This window comes from Cardiocondyla obscurior, unplaced genomic scaffold, assembly GCF_019399895.1.
Source record: "Cardiocondyla obscurior isolate alpha-2009 unplaced genomic scaffold, Cobs3.1 scaffold38_0_513239, whole genome shotgun sequence".
Lineage (NCBI taxonomy): Eukaryota > Metazoa > Arthropoda > Insecta > Hymenoptera > Formicidae > Cardiocondyla > Cardiocondyla obscurior.
The window spans coordinates 368,858-390,494 of NW_027228789.1; the positions used below are offsets into that span (position 1 = coordinate 368,858).

Consider the following 21,637-nt stretch of genomic DNA (forward strand, 5'->3'; position numbering starts at 1 on the left):
GCGCTTCGCAGTTATAGCATGGTGGCCTTTGCACCTCCTTCGACTCGTTTCTTTTGGTACGTTTTGGGATGCGCTGTTCTCCCTTGCTTTTCTGCATCTCAGGTTGCGTTCTTCCTCGCAGCATTACCCGCTCGAACGCCTCGAGCAGCGCCTTCCTTGTCCGCATTCGCTGCACCCGCGCCTGATCTCGTAAGGCTAAGTCTGGGATTCCCTCGATGATGTACTCGATCAGCTCGTCTTTCTCAATCTTAATACGGTTTCCCAAAATCATCTTTTGATGCAGATATTCATTGAAAGTTTCATCTTTGTTCCAGATGCGTTTCTCGAACTGCTTTCGCATATGTACCTTCCCCATTGTATGGAAGAACATATTTCTCAGCTCCAAAAACAGCTTTTCTACATCAATCTCAGTGTATCTTGGATCGGAATGGAATCATTCCTGTGCTTTGCCTCTCAAACGCGTCCCCATCAAGATCCTTGTCAGGTCATCTGACAGACCGTACGCACTTCTGAGGGATCCGACTCGCCTTTCCCATGCCTCGTATGTGCTGCTATCGCCCTCAAAATACGCTAACAAACTTGTAATCGCGTTGATATTTATCGTACCAGACTCGTGTGAGATTGCCGGACTTCACACCGTCTCATCATAACTTCGAACGGCTCCGTTTCCACCGGTGCCCTGCATACGTCTTAACAATTCGTTTTCCCGTTGCACCAGCCGCAACTCTCGTTCCATCAATTGCTTTTCCTTGCGATAGAGTTCCATTTCTCGACGCATACGTTCGAAGTCGAAATCGTCCGCACTCGATCCAGCTGCGCTTTCGTTAACCTCACGCGGTTTCTCCACTTTGTTTGGCGCGTTGGAGATTTTTTACCCGTTGGATCTTTCTCAAATAGTCTGCCTATAAGCTCGTTCTTTACGCCAGTCGTCGATAATTCCATACTTCGCAGGATCTCCTTTAACTGGTTCACCGTTAGATTGCTTGCATCCTTCTCGATGCTCGTCATTTTGCGTTTTTCTTCGATTTTGTTATTCGCTAGAATAGTTTGCACTTCTCGTATCGTCGTCTGATTCCTTGATTCAATCCCGCAACTTCAAATCGCGGCACGAGCTCCCAAAACTTATAGAATCACTCGGTATATTCGTTTTATTCGGTTTAAAAGAAAACTACTTTTTATAATAAATTAGTGTCAGGCGACACAGTCTTTATTTGACATCAAGGCGAGAACTGACTCGCTTTTTTTCAAGCGGGTTTATTTATCTATTACGCGATGCTTCCCGAACTTTCTAAGTTCATCGGCCTTTTCCCTTGTTCGTAGGAAGAGCCGAGTTACACGTGTTGTTTTTTTTCGCGTCTTTATTTATCGTCGGGTGACTGTCGATCGTTTGAGAAGCATTTTTAATACATATTTTAATTATTCTAGATAATCCGGAATTTTGGCCTTACAATTGTGTTAAATATGTTGGCAACAAAAGTATGGCTTTGTGGTAATTAATAAGGACAGCGCCATTTCAAACGATCGCTGTAAAAAAGGATTTAATAACTTTGTAGTATCTTAATGCAATCAATCATTATCGATACGCCGATTGGCAACTATCAAACTCGATATGAATAACAACAGCAAACTTAAAAATCGTGAGATGATTGCGAAGAAAATTACTCAAACGAGCGAATCGATTCGCAAAAAGAATCATGCTATGAAGAAGGGAAAAATGGAGGAAGATATCTACCTAAAGCGACATTTTAAACCCATCGTTGAACTTGAAACGACCGTAAATTCTATGTCATCAAATATCGGGCCAGCGGCGGATGTCCGGAACTGCTCGCCAGGAAAGTAGGATTCGAGAGAATTTTAAAAGGTCCGTAAATACACCAAAACGTGGATTAACAAATTAACTGAGCGTTTATTCAATTAAGATAGATATATGTAACAATCTGACGAACGCGTGGTTAAGACGTCGCCGAAGAAATAAAAGAGGTTTAATATACAAAGAGTGAAGCGTTGCCGTGATTACAATGATAGTTTTGCGCCGGATCGATACGCTGGTAATCGATACGCGGTTCTCAGTAGGCGGCCCGTAACAATAGTTTCGGTCGCCGCATAAATACCGCCCTAGTAGGTCGCAGAGATGGTCGACCGAATCTTATACGCGGGCCGCGGGCCTAGGCGTGGCTTATTACGATTACGAGGTGCGGTACGCGGTGTACGCCAGATGTACGGAATCACGACGCTAATACGGCTAGGTTTCGGACAAGAAGGAGCACCTGCCAAGTGTTGCAGTAACCGAAAGTTCTCGGCCGAGGTGGAAATCACTCCACCCCAGATAAGTGCAACGGTGCGATAGGATGGTTGCTTTGGTACTTAAATAACGCAGACGCGGGATCGAGATCGCTTAAAGGAGGTGAAGTGCGCTTCACCCCACGAGCCGATCGTGCGTATCAAGAGTTTCTCAACGTAAAGAAACTTTACTGAGCGAGCGTCAGGAGTGCCTGACCGAGGCAGAGTGCTCTCTACCCCGTTTTCTTGCTCGCACCAAAAGTCGGTCGGTCCGGATGTTTGCGGTTAGGCGAACGAATCGAGAATGGTCCTTGTAAAGACCGATTCCGCCTTTTTAAACGAAAAAAGGCGAACGCCAATGGTAGCCCGGTACGTGGCGCTCGGTGTGGTAATCGTTGGTACCGATGCAGCGTGTTCGTTTGACTAAATTCGGGGCCGCTCGAGTAAATCCGGCTCGCGGGACTTAGCGCGCGATAGACAATCGCCTTGTCGCCCGAATTCTAATCTATCGGTGTTCCGGGGCGCCCTGCGCCCTTAAATTCTTGCCGGCTGGATGATCGTGCCGGCGCCCGGTTTAGGTGTTGTCCGGGAACGATGCTTGACAATCCGGGGGCATCGTTACAAACTTCTTAAACATATTGTAGAAAACACCGTTGAAAACAACAAAGTTGAAACAACTATACTAAAGAATAAATTGTATTTTTCTGAAAAAAAGATGTATCGACACCAAAACAGAAACGATTAATCACAGCGTCTCCGATATCATTACTGAAGAAAAAGAAGAAAGTAGATCAACACCAAAACGGAACCGATTAATGAATACATCATCGATATCATTATCTGAAGAAAAAAATGAAATTAGATTGACACCAAAACGGAAACGATCAAACGCAACGTCTTCGATAACAGCATCGTCACCGATAACAGCATCGACTCTAATTAAATCGATGCTAAAACGGTCACATATCATACCGTCTACGTTGAACAAGACGCTTAAGTTCGCGCAACAACGAAATTTATCAAGGGATTGTTTACACTTTTATTCCATTGAAGATATTTTCGATATTGCAGACGAACCGTTGGTAACATCTATTCAGCAACAGTTGCAAACATCCGAAGGTTGGAAGACTCTTCAAACTCATTATAAGCCGTTGGGACAAAAGTATCTAGGCGCTGTTTTGAGTAGAAAAAAATCCATCAACATCGATAACATTTGCGGTGTTTATTATTTCAACAACAATGAAACGATAAATTGTAACAAGCGTGTTGATTTAAATAAAAACGATAATAAATTTATAGATGGTAAAAAGTATGCAGGGACGGTGGAACTTCATAAATTAATTTTTATGAGATTTCCTGATGAGAGCAGTTATATTGATACCGATAAAGAAAATTATAAAAGTATATTCAAAATCTATTATTCTCATAATCAAATAAAGAGTAATAAAGGCCACAAATATTTAAAAAAATCGCTCCTGTGCTGGGTAAAAAAATTGAACAAGGTATACCATACGCTGTAACATTAAAGAGTAATAAAATCGATTATGTTCATTGAAATAATCCAAACGAGCTTGTAGATTGTCTTCGATTGCTCGAAGCCTCACGTTATGCGGGCTATAACGCTCACGACAATGAGATTTTATCAATTATTGAGGAACTTCGCGAAGCGGGGCTTATTATAAATTGAAATATGCATGGACAGTTCAATCATTTGACATCGAAATGCCGATCAACAAGTTTGGATTATTGCTCGGAGGAGGAGGAAGTGAAATCGATTTGCACTGTAACGTAGGATAATCGCGATGCGAAATTACCGACGTGCGGGTAATGAATTACCGGTTAGAGCGCAGCGGTACGAGCGCGTTACCGACGAAGTCTCGCGTCGGCGCAGGAGAGAATCGCGATCGTGGCTCGAGAAGAAGCACGCCGGTGTGCTCTTTCGAGATTGTGCGGTCGAGCGGAGCGTTTTGTGAGTGGATAAGTAATTGCGGAAAGGTTGTGGCAAGCAGGCTTCGACGAGCGACGGGACTGGTTGCAACGAGCAGCGGTTGCAACGAGCAGCGGCGACGAGCAGCGGCGACGAGCAGCGGCGACGAGCGGGGAAAAACGACGTATCGTTGCGTACCGGTAGGTCGGCCGAACTCCTGGGTCCTCGTGCAGTTGAGGCCCCGGGTTAATGCTAGATTATTCGACAGTTCAGGTACGGGACCCGGATTGAGGCGTGCCGTGTTCCCGGCGACCCGTAGGAGACAGCCGGCGTGCCGTGTTCCTGGCTTCACATCAGAGTCTACAAGCGTGCCGTGTTCCAGAGGAACAATTATTTTTGCCATTGTACGAGGTTTGAGTACCAGGATTCCGGCGCGACAGTGGAAGTCATCCTCGTGTAATCCCTTTCAACGTAGGGAAGCGTCGCCGCCGTGGGACTCGAGAAGATCGCGTGTGCGTCACGTGACCAAGGACTTGCGTCTGCCGGTTACCGTATGCGGGAATGCGAGTGCGAGCGTGCAGATCACGTGTCTGAAAGAATGCGACGGCTGTTGCCGGGAAAGTTTTGGTTTTGCGTGCGTCTCGGGCAAATTGTATATATATGTATAGCGCTAACCGAGACGAATTATTAAGTAGAGTATGTGTGTGTGTCGCGCGGAATTGTATGTAGCGTCGGTTCGCATAGTTATCGTTGCTGCGTGCGTGTGTAGCAAACGGAATTTTTCCGTTTTGGTTTCTCTCTTCGTCGCGTTTACATTACTAGTTTCTTATAAATTGAGTTGCTGCTGAATATCTTTCTTTTGCACGTAATGAGTATCTTTTCTTTTGTTAGCCTCCGTGCACATTCTCGGAATATTTATTTGTAGCCAACGGGCAGAGGCATAGTATCGTGGGTTACATCCCCGAGTATTATATTTTCTTTTTCTTATTTTTGATGTTAAATATAATATTACTTTAGTATTTGGTAAAATAATTTGTGAATTACTGCACAGCACTATCGATATAACGCGTTAGAAATTATGTGCGTGATACCGCCCTTTGCGCAACACCTACCGATTACGATGCGCGGTTGCGCAAAATTTAACGTGTGGCGGAACCTTTAGACGATCGTAATGCAGCCAACAAACAATATGTTTAGCAAAATGCGCACATTTTAAATGATCGATTGGAAGAACTTTATAAAAAAAGAGATATATTAGAACAACAAAATGTGCGCATTTTAAAAGATTGATTGGACGAAATAGATAAAAAAAATACTAGAAAGTACTGTGCGTATTATTCTAACACGATTTGTAGCGAAGATAATTAAACAGCCGCAGTCGTTGTCATTACTGTTATAGTTTCTGTTGCCGTTTTTGTTTCTATTGTCTTTGTCGTTTCTGTTGTACAACGGATTTTAAAGTTTTAACATGTTCGAAAATGTAAGATCCGAAAAACAGCAGTTGATAAACGAATTGCATACTTCAGCAAGAAAAAATTTCCCACAGAGACATGTCATAGTGCGCGGGTATGATAACTTGTGGCAAGCTGATTTGGTCGAGATGCGTTCGTACACTCATGTCAACAGAAATTACCATTACATATTGTTACACCACGGCCCAGTGAGAAATAAAATTTCAATTTGAGATCGATTTGATATCAATGCTATCAAAATGTATCGAAGTCATGGAGATTAAAATTTTGATTTAATTTCGAGATAACATAAAACTATTAATATTTTTAGGTATAAATGTTTTAATTATAATATATGTACTTAGAATTAGAATATTTATGTTTAAAAATAAAGCATTTAAGCTAAAAAAATTGTAAAAACAACTTTTGCAGCGATAAATGATAAGTTATTATATTGATGTAAAATCGATATCTAATGATGTCGATTACAATGTATTTTTGAATGTATTTTTAAATTAGGCTCATAACCTCCAAATGAGCATTGATCATTCCAAATGTGACTTAGAAAAAAAAAAAATTAACGTTATATTACGGAATAAGCATAATAGTGTTGTGCGACTTTCTAGAAAACAAAGAAACCCTATTGTAAATGAAGTTATGGAGGGAACCCAATATAAAAAAATTTATATAAATGGTGTTTTATTCCAATGCAACGAAAAAAATGCTTGTTTCAAGACGTGTAACAACACCATTGCAGTTCTACAGAACATTATAAAAATTAAAAATAATGTGTACTTTATTGGGCTTTTTTTCTCTAATGTTATGAATATATACGAATATCCTTTGCCCTCATCTGTCATTGGAATTGTGAAAGTTTCGCTTTTGAATGAAGAAAGATTAATTTTCTCGGTGCATAATATTGTTTGTAAATGTCGGCTTTTACCTGACGGCGATGATTATACATGTGTTCCTATGTTTAACACTCTTTCCTTACTAAAATTAAAATTATGATAATCACTACTTAATGAAATTTTACTTTTTGTTGCATTTTTTCATTATGTGTCATATTTGAACAAAAGAAATGTACATTATAACCTTACTTTAAAATAATACTTTCTTATAATATGTTATTTCGTTTAAGCAAATGTGGTATATATATGTTCAAAAAATGTCATCTAGTATAATGTATTTAATATTCTTTTTTTTTACAGTTTGTTGTTTTTAAATACTTCAATAATGATGACAATGATATAGATAGCGCAGAAGATGAATTTTATGATATTGGTCTTTCTAAATGGATAATCTCTGATATTGATGACACAATAATAGCAAAAATTAAATGGCCTCCATTATACCTGTCTATATTTGTTAAAAAAAAGCAGCAATGCAATTACAGTGGCCAGAACAATGTGTGAAAATTAAAAGATTTTATTGTAAGTACTATTAAGACAATGAAGATTTAAAATTACTAAGAACTATTTGTTAGAATATAAAATATATACAGGGTGTCTGGTTGAGTAGTGAGCATCTCTTAGGTATAGATAGAACTCGAAAATACAAATAGGAAAGCCCCGTATCATTTTGCTAAATTCTTAACTGTTATTGAGAAAAAAATAAAAATGTATAAAATGTATAGGCGTAAGAGCGACAAGGAAGCTGCGCGTGAGTGAGCGCTACAGGCGACGGCACCATTTTTAGCTACTCGCCTGTCGCGCTAACTCACGCGTGGTTTCCTTGTCACTCTTGCGCTAGACAAATTAATTGTTTTCGTACAAACTATTGAGAATTTTGCAAAATGGTATAAGACTTTTTTATTTTTCTCACCAAGACTTATCTATTCCTACTCGGCGTGACACATTAAATAATACACCCTGTATACAGGGTGTATCACCCCATGTATCGAATATTTCGCGAGTAGGTAGGTTTTAGGAAGAGAAATTGAAAAGTCCTATACGATTTTGCTTAATTTTTATTCGTAAGCAAAATAAAAATTTATAAAAATTTTCGCGAGTGAGAGCATACCTTTAAGAAGGAGTTAACGTTGCAAGTATAGGACCGACTCACGCTGTTTGAAAGACAAGGAGAAACGCACGAGCGAGACGAGGCGACGACGCGTAAGGCGGTGACAAGAACGACGCGCGAGCGAGACGAGGCGACAATGCGCGTGTGAGGCAAGCCGACGATGTGCGACAAAGCGAGGCGAACGACGAAACGCGAGCGAGAGGAGACACCAATGTTAACGATACGGGTAAAGTTACCAATTTAAAATTAAACAATTACACGGCGTAAATATGACTATCTTTTCCTCACCACTTATCGAGGTAGATAGTATGGCGCGTTTTTTTTAGAGTGGTTTTTCCAGTAAGCCTAATTCACTGCAACAACTCAATGCAACAATTGTTTGAAGTGCCTCCCTTGTGCTTGTAGGCAAAGTTCGGCTCTCCGAACAATTTGTTGCGTTGCACGTTGTGCTATATCGAGCGTCACTGTATCGAAGGTCGCTATAATTGCAGTACAAACCTCCTCCACAGTACCTTCACGCACGTGCTCGACTTGAGCTTTTATATGGCCCCAAACAAAATAATCCAGCACAATCAGATGCAGCGAACGTGCTGGCCAAATAATGGGACCACCGCGACCCATCCAACGCCCAGCGAAACGATTATTCAATACCTGTTGTGCGTTGCGCGAAAAATGCGGCGGAGCACCGTCCTGCTGGTAAATTAATCTTAGCCGAACGTTAAGCGGCAGGTTCTCCCAAAGCGGTGAAAGATCATTTTTTTAAAAATAAGCATAACACTCCCCATTTAAACGCAGTGGTAAAAAGTACGGCCCAATTTAAAAGTAACAAATCACAATATTCGCATGAATTATCCTTCAATCATCATCGATCAATCATTTTTGGCGATTTTTTGCGTTAAAATCGAGGAAGAAATTTTGCGCATTTTTGAAGAAGAGCCAGGAAGCAGTATTCGTTGAGCAGCGCGAACACTCAATGTAACAAATTCATTACCAAAGCATGTAACATCTTCTTCCGCGCGATAGAATAGAACGCGCAATCTTTTATAAAGGCACGTATTTCCGTTTTCTTAATTTTCTAGTACAAAGGTTTTATTGTAAATTATTATAATTATTAATAAAACACATGTAGGATTTCTCGCACAACATCGGCGAGATCCAGAATTTCCGGATCGAATATTATGGACGGATGAAACTTTATTCACTCCTAATAGATTTCTAAATTCTAAAAATTTCGTTCAATGGCAGCGTCATAATCCACGTGCTGTGCGCCAGAGCGGATTTCAATTTAGGTGGCAACTAAATGTGTGGGCGGGAGTAATAGGCAACAGAGTTGTAAGTATTATCATAACATAAAAATTCGTTTAGTTAAAATTGATATGAGATTAGCAATATTTTGATTTATAATGTTTAGATCGGTCCATACTTTCTTCCACCGCGACTAAATGAAAAACTTTATAGTCAATTTCTTGAGAATGAATTACCGGTTCTCCTAGAAGACGTTCCTTTGGAATTTCGGCGTCAATTGATTTATCAACAGGACGGGGCGCCGCCACACTTCAGTCGTCGTGCGCGACAGATCTTAGATTTTTATTTCCCTAATAGGTGGATGGGGCGGGGGATCCTATCTCGTGGCCAGCACGTTCCCCGGGCATGAACGTGCTGGATTATTTCGTTAGGGCCACGTTAAAGCCCACATAGAAAATGTACGTGATCGTACCGTTGAAGAGGTTCGCGATGCAATTATAGCGACCTTTGGTACGATTACGCCCGACATGGCACATAGAACAATGCAACAAATTGTTCGGAGAGCGGAACTTTGTTTGTAAGAACAAGGGAAGCATTTCGAACAATTGTTGCATTAAACTTGTGCCGGTGGATTAGGCCTATCAGGGATATCACCAAAAAAAAAAAACGCACTGAGCTATCTACCTCAATAGATAGTGAGGAAACGATAGCGTTTGCACATTGTATAAAAAAATTAATTATAAATTCGGAACTTTGTCTCGTCCGCGGTGCTTCGTTCACTTCTCCTTACGCGTCGCATCGTGTTGCTTGCGCGTTGTCGCGTCGTCTCGCTCGCGCGTGGTCACTTGCCTCGTCTCACGTATTGTCGCATCGTGTCGCGCGCGCGTTGTCGCTTTGTATCGCTCTTGCGCTAGACAAATTAATTTTTTTCTCAATAACCATTGAGAATTTTGCAAAATGGCACTGAAATTTTTAATTTGTATTCCCGATATCTACTTATCTCTAGAAGCATTGACACATGGTTCGGGACACTCTGTATACAGGGTGTCCCAGACATAACGAAGGATACTGGGAGAATAGATAGAATTGATTGAGACAAATAGAAAAGTCTCGTACCATTTTGCAAAATTCTCAACCGTTATTGAGAAAAAAATTAAAATGTATAAATTGTATAGGCGTAAGAGCGACAAGGATGCTGCGCGTGAGTGAGCGCGACAGGCGAATGGCTAGAAATGGCGCCGTCGCCTGTCACGCTCATATCACGCGCAGCTTCCTTGTCGCTCTTATGCCTATACAATTTATACATTTTAATTTTTTTCTCAATAACAATTGAGAATTTTGTAAAATGATACGGGACTTTTCTACTTGTCTCAATCAATTCTATCTATCCTGCTAGTATTCTTTGTTATGTCTGGGACACCCTGTATACAGGGTGTCTCACCCCATGTGTCGAATCCGTTAGGAATAGACAGAACTCGGGTAGACAAATAAGAAAGTCCCACACCATTTTGCAAAATTCTCAATGGTTATTGAGAAAAAAAGTAATTTGTCTAGCGCAAGAGCAACAAGGAAGCTGCGGGCGAGTGAGCGTGACAGGCGAATGGCTAGGAATGGCGCCGTCGCCTGTCGCGCTCACTCACGCGTGGCTTTTTTATCGCTCTTGCGCTAGACAAATTAATTTTTTTCTCAATAACCATTGAGAATTTTGCAAAATAGTGTGGGATTTTCTTATTTGTCTACCCGAGTTCTATCTATTCCTAACGGATTCGACACATGGGGTGAGACAGTATACAAACTTTGGAACTAGGTAGATCTCGTTATTTTAAGAAGAAAAGTTCTTTACCATTTTTTATTCCGAGTAATATTAAGCGAGAAAATAATTATTAAAAATTATGTCTTTTGGGCGGAACTTACTGCACCCCACACCGCGCGGAGACGCTCTATCCATCGATAGTCCCCAATCCTTGCGTTCTCGATCATCGATAAGAAAAATGAAGGCGCGCGGGGCACGACAGGCGGTTGCGATCGGCCCGCCTAGATAAACTGGTCTAAACCAGGAATAAAAGAAAGGCGACGACGCGTAACAATACAAAGAAAATTATCGATGATCAAGAAAGCATGGATTGGGGACTACCGACGGATAGAGCGTCTCCGCGCGGTGTGAGAAGCAGTAAGATCCGCCCAAAAAACCTAATTTTCAATAATTTTTATCTCGCGTAATATTACTCAGAATAAAAAATGGTAAAGGACTTTTCGTCTTAAAATAACGAGATCTACCTAGTTCCAAAGTTTGTCTACATGACTTTGCGACACCCTGTATATTATAAATTATTTATTTGTAATAAAAAAAACTTTAGTTTTAGTTCAGTTATTTTTATGGTTTCCTTTCTCATGGTATTGTAATTCCTCCGACCTACTGCGCAAGTACTACGTCTACCTTAGTTCTTTTGTGATGGTGAGTTACACGAGACAGCGGGATGCTTTTGACTTAACCAATAACTGTTCGCTTTGATTGAGTCACCGTTAGCGTTTTTGATACCATGTGCCTTGGAAGCCTCATAAAGTAATCTCCAGGATTTGTCAAAATGCGGAAATCAAATATCAGCGATGAAGTGCAGCTTGTGGAGTTGGATATCAGTGACAAAAATAAAGCGCTTATTCAAGACTTGAAGAAGTTTACAGAATTGTCAAAGTCAAGTATTTATACCTATTTAACAGTATAGTAAAAAAAGTCTATTGTGTACACCTTGCAAGTATAAGCCAGTTGAAAAGTGATCTTCACACGAGCAACATGTGGAGCTCATAAAGCAGAGAAAACATTCAATATCAAAAAATGTATAACAATTAAATAAAAAGAGATATTTTATTTCTGAAAAATGAACAATATTTAGTAGAAATGGAGGTTTTCGAATAGAAGCCACGTTGAGACAGCGGTATGCCGACTTGTGTTATCAAAAGAACAACCATGTTTAAGTCGTGATCGTCCAAGTTTGGAATTTAAAGATTTCAAGAAACGATGAAAATGTAGAAAAATACAAACCATTTGTGCAGAAATCAGTATTGAAGAACTTTCATATGCAACTCACATCAGCCTTTCTACAATAAATAAATTAGATGCTGCAAAAGTAGTGAAAAAAGTAATACTAGATAATCAAACAAAAACAATTCTTTCCGGCGATAAAGCTCTTTCACTTTTAATTGAACACAAATTGTTGTTACACCACGGAGGGTGCTGTGGGGTCCGTTCTCCGGACGTGTAAACGAAGCGGGACGAATAAAGATCTTCGCAAGTTAATTGATGCATTATTTTTATTTTCTTCTTTTGATCTTACAGTCATCGATTTCACGCGATACACTTTTAATTGCGACTGCCCGTTCGGGCCGCGGTTGCCCCTATATATGCCCTGCTGTTGCTATGTCGAAAATCATAGCAATCAGCAGATTCGCGGGTGGCAATCGCGAATGTTCTTGAAGCGTCGCGTCCATGCCGGAAATGCCGGGTTACCTTGATCGGCGGTATTCTGCCGATCTTGCTAAATGGTCGCGCGCTTGCGAGATTTCGTCGTTATTCTCGAGCCTTCTGTTGCCAGGGGCTCAGGATATAACATTGTCGCAAAGTCAATGCAGTATATTACTGATAGTAATCGCGCACCGTGATTAAGCACGCACGAAATGAGACATCCCAGATTTATCAAAAGAGTTTTCTAGTCTAGCAAGTAAAAAAAATCGATTTTTTTTGCATATTTTGCAAGTATATAATCTAGAGAATATATACGCAAAAGGATTTATCGATCCGAAGCTCGGGGGCCCTTCTATGCACGCCGGAACATTCACTCGTCGGGCCTTCCGACGCATAACGGAGCGCCCGGAGCGCCTACCTCGGGACCTTTGTAATACGTAACGCAGCCTTATTGTGGTATTGTTATGTATTGGAGGAGAATAAAGCACTTGTTGATTATATTTACTAAGTTTATTACTAAAGGTAGGGGATAGGTGCCATGAATGGGACAGGTTTTGAATGGGACAAAGTGCATTGCAAAAGATCTGTACACATTGCATATGCAAATTATTTTTTATTTTGTTGTGTGTCCCTACCTAATTATTTGGTGCAAATATTACAGCACTTTTGTTTATAGCAATCTGACGAGTCGTGGTTAAAAATTTATAAGGGTCAAAGTAAATATTTTTGCCATTGCTTTGAGTCGTTTCCTGAGTTAAAAGTTAGGTATACTAAATATTAAAGTACTTAAAAATGTTCTCAATACATTTAATTAAAACGAGAAAATTTGATAATTAAATCTGGTTACTATTTTACTTATTTTTGAGGTTAATTTACAAAAAGCTCTCTTAGTCTTGAATGGGACAGTGAAATATAAGAATATATTAGGGAAACCGGAAAGTAATGTCGTTTCTGCGCTCGATATTTGTTATTATACGACATTACTTTCCGGTCCCTCTAATATTTTACATAATCTTACTTAAATTCTTATTTCTAGATTAAAATAAAATGAATCCAAAGAAAAGAATTCGAATCAGTGCCGAAAAAATACAAAAAGCAGTAAGAAAAGTTATAGATCAAGGAGGTTCTGTAAGATCTGTGGCAATTGCCTACCAAATGAGTAAATCTCATTTGTGTAGATTAGTTAATAAAGCAAAAAAATTACCAAAAAATGAATTTGTATATTGTCCTAAAGTTGGTGTATAAAAATCAAACTTATAATATGAGTTTTACAAATAAAAATTACAATTAACGCCGCGGGGATGTTACGCGGTCGTGGCCGGTTTATTTAACGCGAAAAGGCGGGTGTTAGTCCTTCGAATATGCGAGTTACGCGAAGACACGCGTTGAGCACGTGGCCGGTAGATGAGATTCGCACAGAATCTATAAATGAGTTTCACGCTTGAGTTAGTCTTTAAATTGATATCTGTCTGTTTAACTGTTCTTGAGAACTCGCACTGAGTTTAAACAATGAGTCACAATTATATTAATCGTGAGTTCACACGCTGCGAGATGTGATGAGCTACTGAGCACGAGGTTCAACACGCCTCGTGCTGCAAGGTGATGTCTTCCAGAAGATTCTTGGCGTGTTGCACACTGCGAAGATGATCTGGATGAGTTGTACTGGAGACAAGGCGATGAGTTGAACGATGAGTTGAACGATGAGTTGAACGATGAGTAGCACGATGAGTAGCACGATGAGTAAGAATTGTGAGAGAAGCACACTGCACGTTGTTGCACACGAGGTGATGCTTGGCACGGCTGAGTGAACATTGATAAGCCTCGAGCCGGCAACGCCTTTGAGAATCGGAGGCAATTATCGAACGATATCGATCCGTCGCCGGCGATCGGCCACGAGGTGCTGCTCCCGCGGCGGTGACATGATTAATTACTAAATTAAAATCTTTTAACAATTGGAAATCGAAAAATTTTCAGTACAGAACATGAAAACATGTTAGCAGAATATTTGAAAACATCAGCAAAAATGTATTATGGACTAACTACGGTTCAAGTTAGGAAATTAGCATATGAATACGCTTTAAAATTAAATATTGTTCCTAGAAAATGGAGTGAAAATGAGATAGCTACGGTGGATTGGCTAAAGAATTTTTCCAAAGGAATAATACATTAACTCTTAGGAAACATGAAAACACCTCTTTAAGTAGGACTACTAGCTTTAATACATTTAATGTTACAAATTTTTTTAACAATTTAGAAGAATGTTATCGCCAATATCATTTTTCACCAAATATGATTTGGAACATAGATGAAACTGGTTGTAGTACTGTAACTAATACACCAAAAATTGTGACTGAATTAGGTGTTAAACGTGTAAGACAAATTAGCTCAGGGGAACGTGGCACTTTAGTTACAATGTTGGCCTTTGTTAATGTAGAAAGAAATAATATTCCTCCAGTATTTATATTTCCACGGGTTCGTTTCAAGCCTTACATGCTGCAAAATGCACCTTGTGGTGCTTTAGGCTTGGCCAATCAGTCAGGATGGATTACAGAAAATTGTTTTCTAGACTCATTAAAGCACTTTGTAAAGTATGTTCAACCGACAGAAAAGAATCCTGCTTTAATCGTACTGGATAATCAATAAACTCACATAACTCTAAATGTAGTTTTATTTGCACGTGAAAATCACATAAATATTTTAACATTTCCTCCGCATTGTAGTCACCGACTGCAGCCACTTGATGTGACTGTCTTCGGGCCATTTAAAACTCGATACAGAACTGTAATGAATGATTGGATGACATATAATCCCGGAAAAACTGTAACTATTTACAATGTTACTGAATTTGCTAAAGATGCATATTATTTTGCATTTAATATGCAAAACATTACTTCGGGTTTTAAAAATACTGGCATCTATTCATTTAATAAAAATGTTTTTACTGAGGATGATTTTCTACCATTAACAGCTACGGATCGTTCTTTGACAATAAAACAGCCGCTTTCAAATAGAAAGAAAATTCATTTATTAATCAGGAAACTAATTTATTTAAATAAAGCTAATTAATTAAAAAAATTTTTTTTAATCTTAAACCTTAGATGATTAGTAAAGTACCCTCCAAATTGATCTTGCTACACCGTCTGTATCCAATAATAATCAAGTTCCCGAAACATTTGTACTCCGTCCAGAAGATGTTTGTCCTTATCCTAAAGCCCCTTCTCGTAAAAACGTGAAGCAACGTTCTAAAATTACAACTAAAATTATCACCTCAACAGCAGAGAAAGACAGATTGCTCGCAGAATCAATAACAGATTTATTGTTTAAAAAATGTAATTTTACAAGTAATTTGACTGATATTTTTAAAACATCTTCAATGAAAAAAAAAGTAAAAAAATCAAACGTTATAAAACCAAAAAGAAAGCGTAAAGAAAGTGTTATAAACGTATCATAATTTTTGGTTTTTATTTCTTTTTTATATTGCAATTCGTAAATGTATTACTTCTACCTATTTCTTTTATTTTGTATCGCGCGGCATGAACAAAAAAAACTTTTCCCCCATTATGGTCTGTACCGCGACCTCAACGCTTTTCACACACTGTACTGTACGCAGTCCTAGTCTGTCGCTTCTAGTCTACTGTAACGGTCTGTTTGTACGCCGCACGCTTTCGCCCCTTAAGTAATAAAATAGCATACATAATTGTCTGTACGATTAACTGTCGTATCGTGGTTTATTCGCATTGCTGCGTCACCCGCCTTCTTTACATCACTTTCAACAAATATATAACATCAAAAAGCGTAATTTCTGATTTAGAGTCAAGTGATGATTGCCCTGATTCAAACATGAGTTTACAAAAGCAAATAAAACTATTAAAAAATTCTGAAGACAATAATAAATGCTGTGTTTGCAAAGTACAGTTTGCTACTAGTAAAGAAAATTGGTTCCAGTGCAAAATATGCGACAAATGGGCCAATGAATCATGCGGCATAAAAAGTCTGCGCAATTTTTTTTTGTTTTATATGCAATTAATTATATTTTCAATTTTTAATATAAAAATGTTAATATAAAAATGTTAATATAAAAATGTTAATACATAATTAAAAAATCTTATTTTTATGTTAATGTTTAGTATTTAAATATTTAAAATTAAAAAATATGTATTTAATTAATTTTATATTTAGATTTATTTATTTGTTTTATAATTTCAAAATTTAAAATTATAATTTTAATATCTAATACTTTTCTTAACTTTTTTTCACGTGTCCTTTTCATAACATGTTGTGTCCCATTCAAAACCACCCAGTCATGAAAGGGACATTTTCCACTTTTTTAAAAATCTAAAATTTTTCTTTGTTGCATTAATAATGATGAGTTTCTATGGCATTTTTATTGAAGATTAATAAACATACTTCTTATTAGAGAATTTAAATTTTAAGTAACTATTATTATATTTTTAGAAATTGACGCGAAAGAAAAATGTCTCTTTCATGGTACCTATCCCCTATAAATGGTCCAGGCGAGACTGACACCTTAAGTAGTGCGAACATATAACAAAAAGAATTGATAGCGAAGCATGCGTGACAAACTACTATTCTATAAGCATATATTGATCAGAAGCCTTAAGCATTAAACATTACAGGTATTATATTTTGTTTGAGTCAGGTAACCGTTATACTTAGGCAGGCCATTGGTTGAACAAGGTTTTTTATGTATGTTTATTGATCAAAACATCTAAACAACGAACAAAACGTTTGCTTTCTCAATTCGGTTTTAAATGTTGAAGCAAGTGGATACAAGCTAAAATTTTGATTAAAAATGAATAGAAAAGGCTCGAGAAATAAAGTGGCACGTGCAAGTCGTTAAAAAAATGAAATTTTCGAGGTAATCAACGTACAGTTCAGCAGGATTCAACATTTACAAGTACATTGGCAGAAAAACAGATCAGTTCTAGAAATATCGATTTCCCTGTCTCAAAGGAGTTTGGTTATTGCATTATAAATTTTTTCTCGGTTTTTTCAACATTAACTTCTCTCGTAATTTGCAAAAATTGCAAAAAAAGTATTGAGTTCTTTCCAACATCAAATCGTAGATTGGGATTCAAAATTTGCGTGAAGTATAGTTGCAATAAAACTTATATTGACTCATCGCCGTTTATTGACAAGGCATTCGAAATAAACCGACGAATTGTTTTTATTTTTCAACTTTTGGGTGTCGGCTTAGAAGGTCTAAATTTATTTTGCGGTTTAATGGATATTTGCCAAGAAATGGTTACAAACACTTATTACGCCTGCCTTGAAAATATCTATGTGGCATTATCTGTAACTACATCTTACAACAGGCAGTTGAAGAAGAGAAAGTGAAAAATGAAAATGCAGGAAATATTGCAACTTAATTGACAGTTTCTGGAGACGGTACATAGAAAAAGAGGCTTTTCATCCTTATTTAATGTGTCTACTCTAATTGGCAAATATTTAAAGAAAGCAATCGATGTCGTTAATAAAAGTAGTTTTTGCCAAGCTTGCAATTTATGAAAAAATAAAAAAACGAAAATATTGACGAATACGAAGATTGATATGCAACTCATAAAGAATCGTATTCGATTAATTATGTTGGCAGTGCAAGCAAAATGGAGGTGAATGCTATCACTGAAATGTTTCTAAGATTGAAACAGAAGTAGGGAGTTATGTACACAAATTATATAGGAGACGGTGATAGCAAAACCTTTAGAGAAATCTTAAATACAAATCCGTATGAAGATGAAGTTACGGTAACAAAGAAAGAATGCGTCGGTCATGTACAAAAGAGAATGGGCACGAGACTTTGTAATGCCAAAAAAATAACAAGGATCCTGGCGGCAAAGGTGTCGGAAAACTAACAGATAAAGTAATAAGCGAACTTTCAACGTATTATGGTCTAGCTATACGTAGACACCCAAATTCTATAGAAGATATGAAGAAAGAAATATGGGCAACATACTACCACAAAAGTTCTACCGATGAAAAGCTTCAGCACCAGCATCAGAACTGCCCTGCCGGTAAAGAAAGTTGGTGCAAGTAGCGTAAAGACGAAGCCGATTCTACGCTTGCAAATTTTCACCATGACAATCCGCCTCTTGCTGATAATGTTTTAGAAATAACTAAACCTATTTATGAAGATTTATCATCTGACGAGTTGCTGATACGCTGTTTAGGAGCAGAAACACATAATATCAACGAATCTTTAAATTCTTTAATTTGGACTTTCGCTCCTAAACATCTTTATTCTGGACCTAAAATTAAAGAAATTTCAACTTTTTGAGCTTAAATTATTTTTAATGAAGGATTTATGCGAATTTTAAAAGTATTAAATATAATGAGCGTAAAAATTAGACACCACGTTGAAACTTACGCACTGCTCAGAAACAGAAATCGCATTAGTCGCTCGGAGGAACGATTAGTCGAGTTTGAAAGAAAAATTCATCGCAGGGAAGAAAACTTGACTTTGCAAAGTTTTATAAGCAGGAGAAAGGGTATTTGTACGGTCCCGGAATAGCTGATTGTTGGAAAAAGACATAAAATTTTGGTGTAATATTTCTGGCGCCTTCGCGACGCGCCGTCAATACGAGATTTCCGGCGTAGAATATCGTTAACAAAAGAAATCGTTTTAAATTTTTATTGCGTGTCCTATCTTGGGCCTGGCGTCAGTAAACGCTTATAAAAACTGAGCTGTCTAGTTCCTCAAGCGTCGGAAACCCCAGAAAGTAACGTTTAAGAACAAAGGATCTTGCTGCAGATCCCTGCGACTTTTCCGACCCAGCGTCAGTCTTGCTACGTTAGTTCGACGACTAACATCGCGAATCAGCTTAGATGTGTTGCGACTTGTAAAGACGCAAAGGGTATGTATGACACAGTCTGTAAAATTTACAAGAGAGATACAACCCAAGAAAAATGCATGCTCTTACAGGAATTTTACTCTTATACATACAATAAAAATAGACATTCAAAGGAACATTAGTCACTTACAAAATCTGGCATATAAATTAAAAGTACTGAATGAACAAATAACAGATACAATGATAATCTCAAAGATACGATTTTGCCAGACAGATATAAACATTTTAGCAGCGCGTGGGATTCAATCCCGTTAAATGACAAAACGATTGAAAATTTAATTTCAAGACTGGCATTAGAAGGAGATAAATTTAAAATAAATAATAAAGAAGATACGCCAGTAGTATTCAAAGCCTATAGAAGTCAAGAAATTCGATGTCATGCATGCGGACTAAAGGGACATATAAAAGCACAATGTAAAAATAAGGAAAAGCATTGCGGGATATGTAAAAGAAATAACCATTTTGAACAAGAATGCTTTCTCAAAAACAAAGCATGCCGATATTGCAAGAAACTAAATCATAAATCTGAAGATTGTTACTATAAAGAAAAACATGAGAAACGAGTTAAAACATATACTAGGAATACCAATGGAGAAAATAATACAAAGCAAGACAAAAGTAATAAAATATTTTTTTTACTTGTAGACGAGGAAAAAGCAACAGAGATGGAAACAAAGAAAGGCCTAGAAGTAATAATTGATAGCGAATGTAATAAGATGCTTTTTCGAGACAGAGATCAGATAAGTCATCTGAGATATTGCACGGACCAAATGAGGACAGCTAAGGTTGGTGAAACGATCAATATAAAAGGACAAGGTACATTGAATATGAAACGTTGCATTATTAATCACGCTTATTATGTACCGGACTTGTCACACAATTAATATCTGTAAGCGGAATAACACACAATAGTAATAATACCGTGTATTTTGATGACGAAAAAGTATACGTGTTAAATCATAAAATAAAAATTCCAAATGAATACGTAGTATTGAAAAGAAATAAAACCAAAAACGGCCTATACAAAATAATTTTAGAAGGAATTGAAAAAGACGCGTTAATTACTAAACACGATACGAATACAATAATAAACTGGCACCGTAAACTCGGACACCTTAATTTCTTAAGCGTAAATAAATTGCCTCAATTGTGTAATAGAATACAATTAGAAATGAATAATCAAGAAGAACCAAAATGCGAAGTTTGCCCACAGGCAAAACAAACAAGATTGCCTTTCAATACAATAAGAGAACGCGCGTCGAGACCACTAGAACTCATACATATAGACCTGTGTGGGCCAATAGATCCGCCGACATATGATCAAAAAAATTATTTTATGGTATACTTGACGACTACACACATTTCACAGTCGTATACTTATTAGAAACAAAATCAGCAAATGAAGTGTTTAACTGCATTAAAAATTACACTCACTCAACAGAAAATTAATTCAACATTAAATTACATAAAATCCGATGAAATAACGGGAAAGAATTTGCAAACAGACTTGTCATAACATGGTGCAAAGAAAACGGGATAATTTTAGACACAACAATACCGTACACACAACAATTAAACGGAAAGGCGGAGAGAATGAATATGACCCTCATGAATAAAGCCAGAGCAATGTTGTTTGATACAAGATGTAACAGATATTTCTGGGGAGAAGCTGTTTTGACAACCGCATACTTAACAAATAGAAGCCCTACGAAAGATTTAAAAATTACACCGGCGGAAATGTGGTATGGCAAGAAACCAGATTTAAGTAAATTACAAATTTTTGGAGTAAAAGCATACTCCAAAGTATTGGAACCATTAAGAAAATTAGACAAACGAAGCGGAAAAACAATGTTTATGGAATACTCGCCAAATGGATACAATTTATGAGTCATAAAAAAAAAGAAAATAATAATACGAAGAGACATTATTTTTACGAACACATATCTACACTCATTAAAACACAATTGCAATGAATTCATAACCATTACTTTTTCAGACGAAGAAGATGAAAAAGATTATCGGCTATATCAGGATGAAATTATACAATCTTATGAAGACAAACAGGACAACAAAGAAGATGAGAATAAAGAGGACAACATGAAAGAAATTTAACAACAGAAAGAAACAATAGAAGATACTTTACCACAGCAACAAGAAAAAGAGAGACCAGAAAGAGAGAAACATATGCCCTCAAGATATCGTGATTATGAAATGGAAATTGACACTAGCAATGAGACAGAAGAAATTTTAATTGAGCCCAGCGAATGGACAATGCCATCAGATATAAGTGAAGACATAAATGAAGACACCTTCCTTACCTACCAAGAGATAATAAAAGAACCAAAGCATATACAATAGAAACAGGCAATCAAAAACGAAGAGG

At 37.7% G+C, this 21,637-nt stretch overlaps 1 protein-coding gene and 1 pseudogene across 2 annotated transcripts in view; one reads left to right on the plus strand and one right to left on the minus strand.

Moving 5' to 3' along the window:
- The window catches only part of LOC139112633 (uncharacterized), a 154,041-nt gene that overhangs the window by 48,204 nt on the left and 84,200 nt on the right, over nucleotides 1-21,637 (minus strand). The window lies entirely within an intron of this gene.
- LOC139112626 (uncharacterized) lies at nucleotides 16,727-19,507 on the plus strand (annotated as a pseudogene).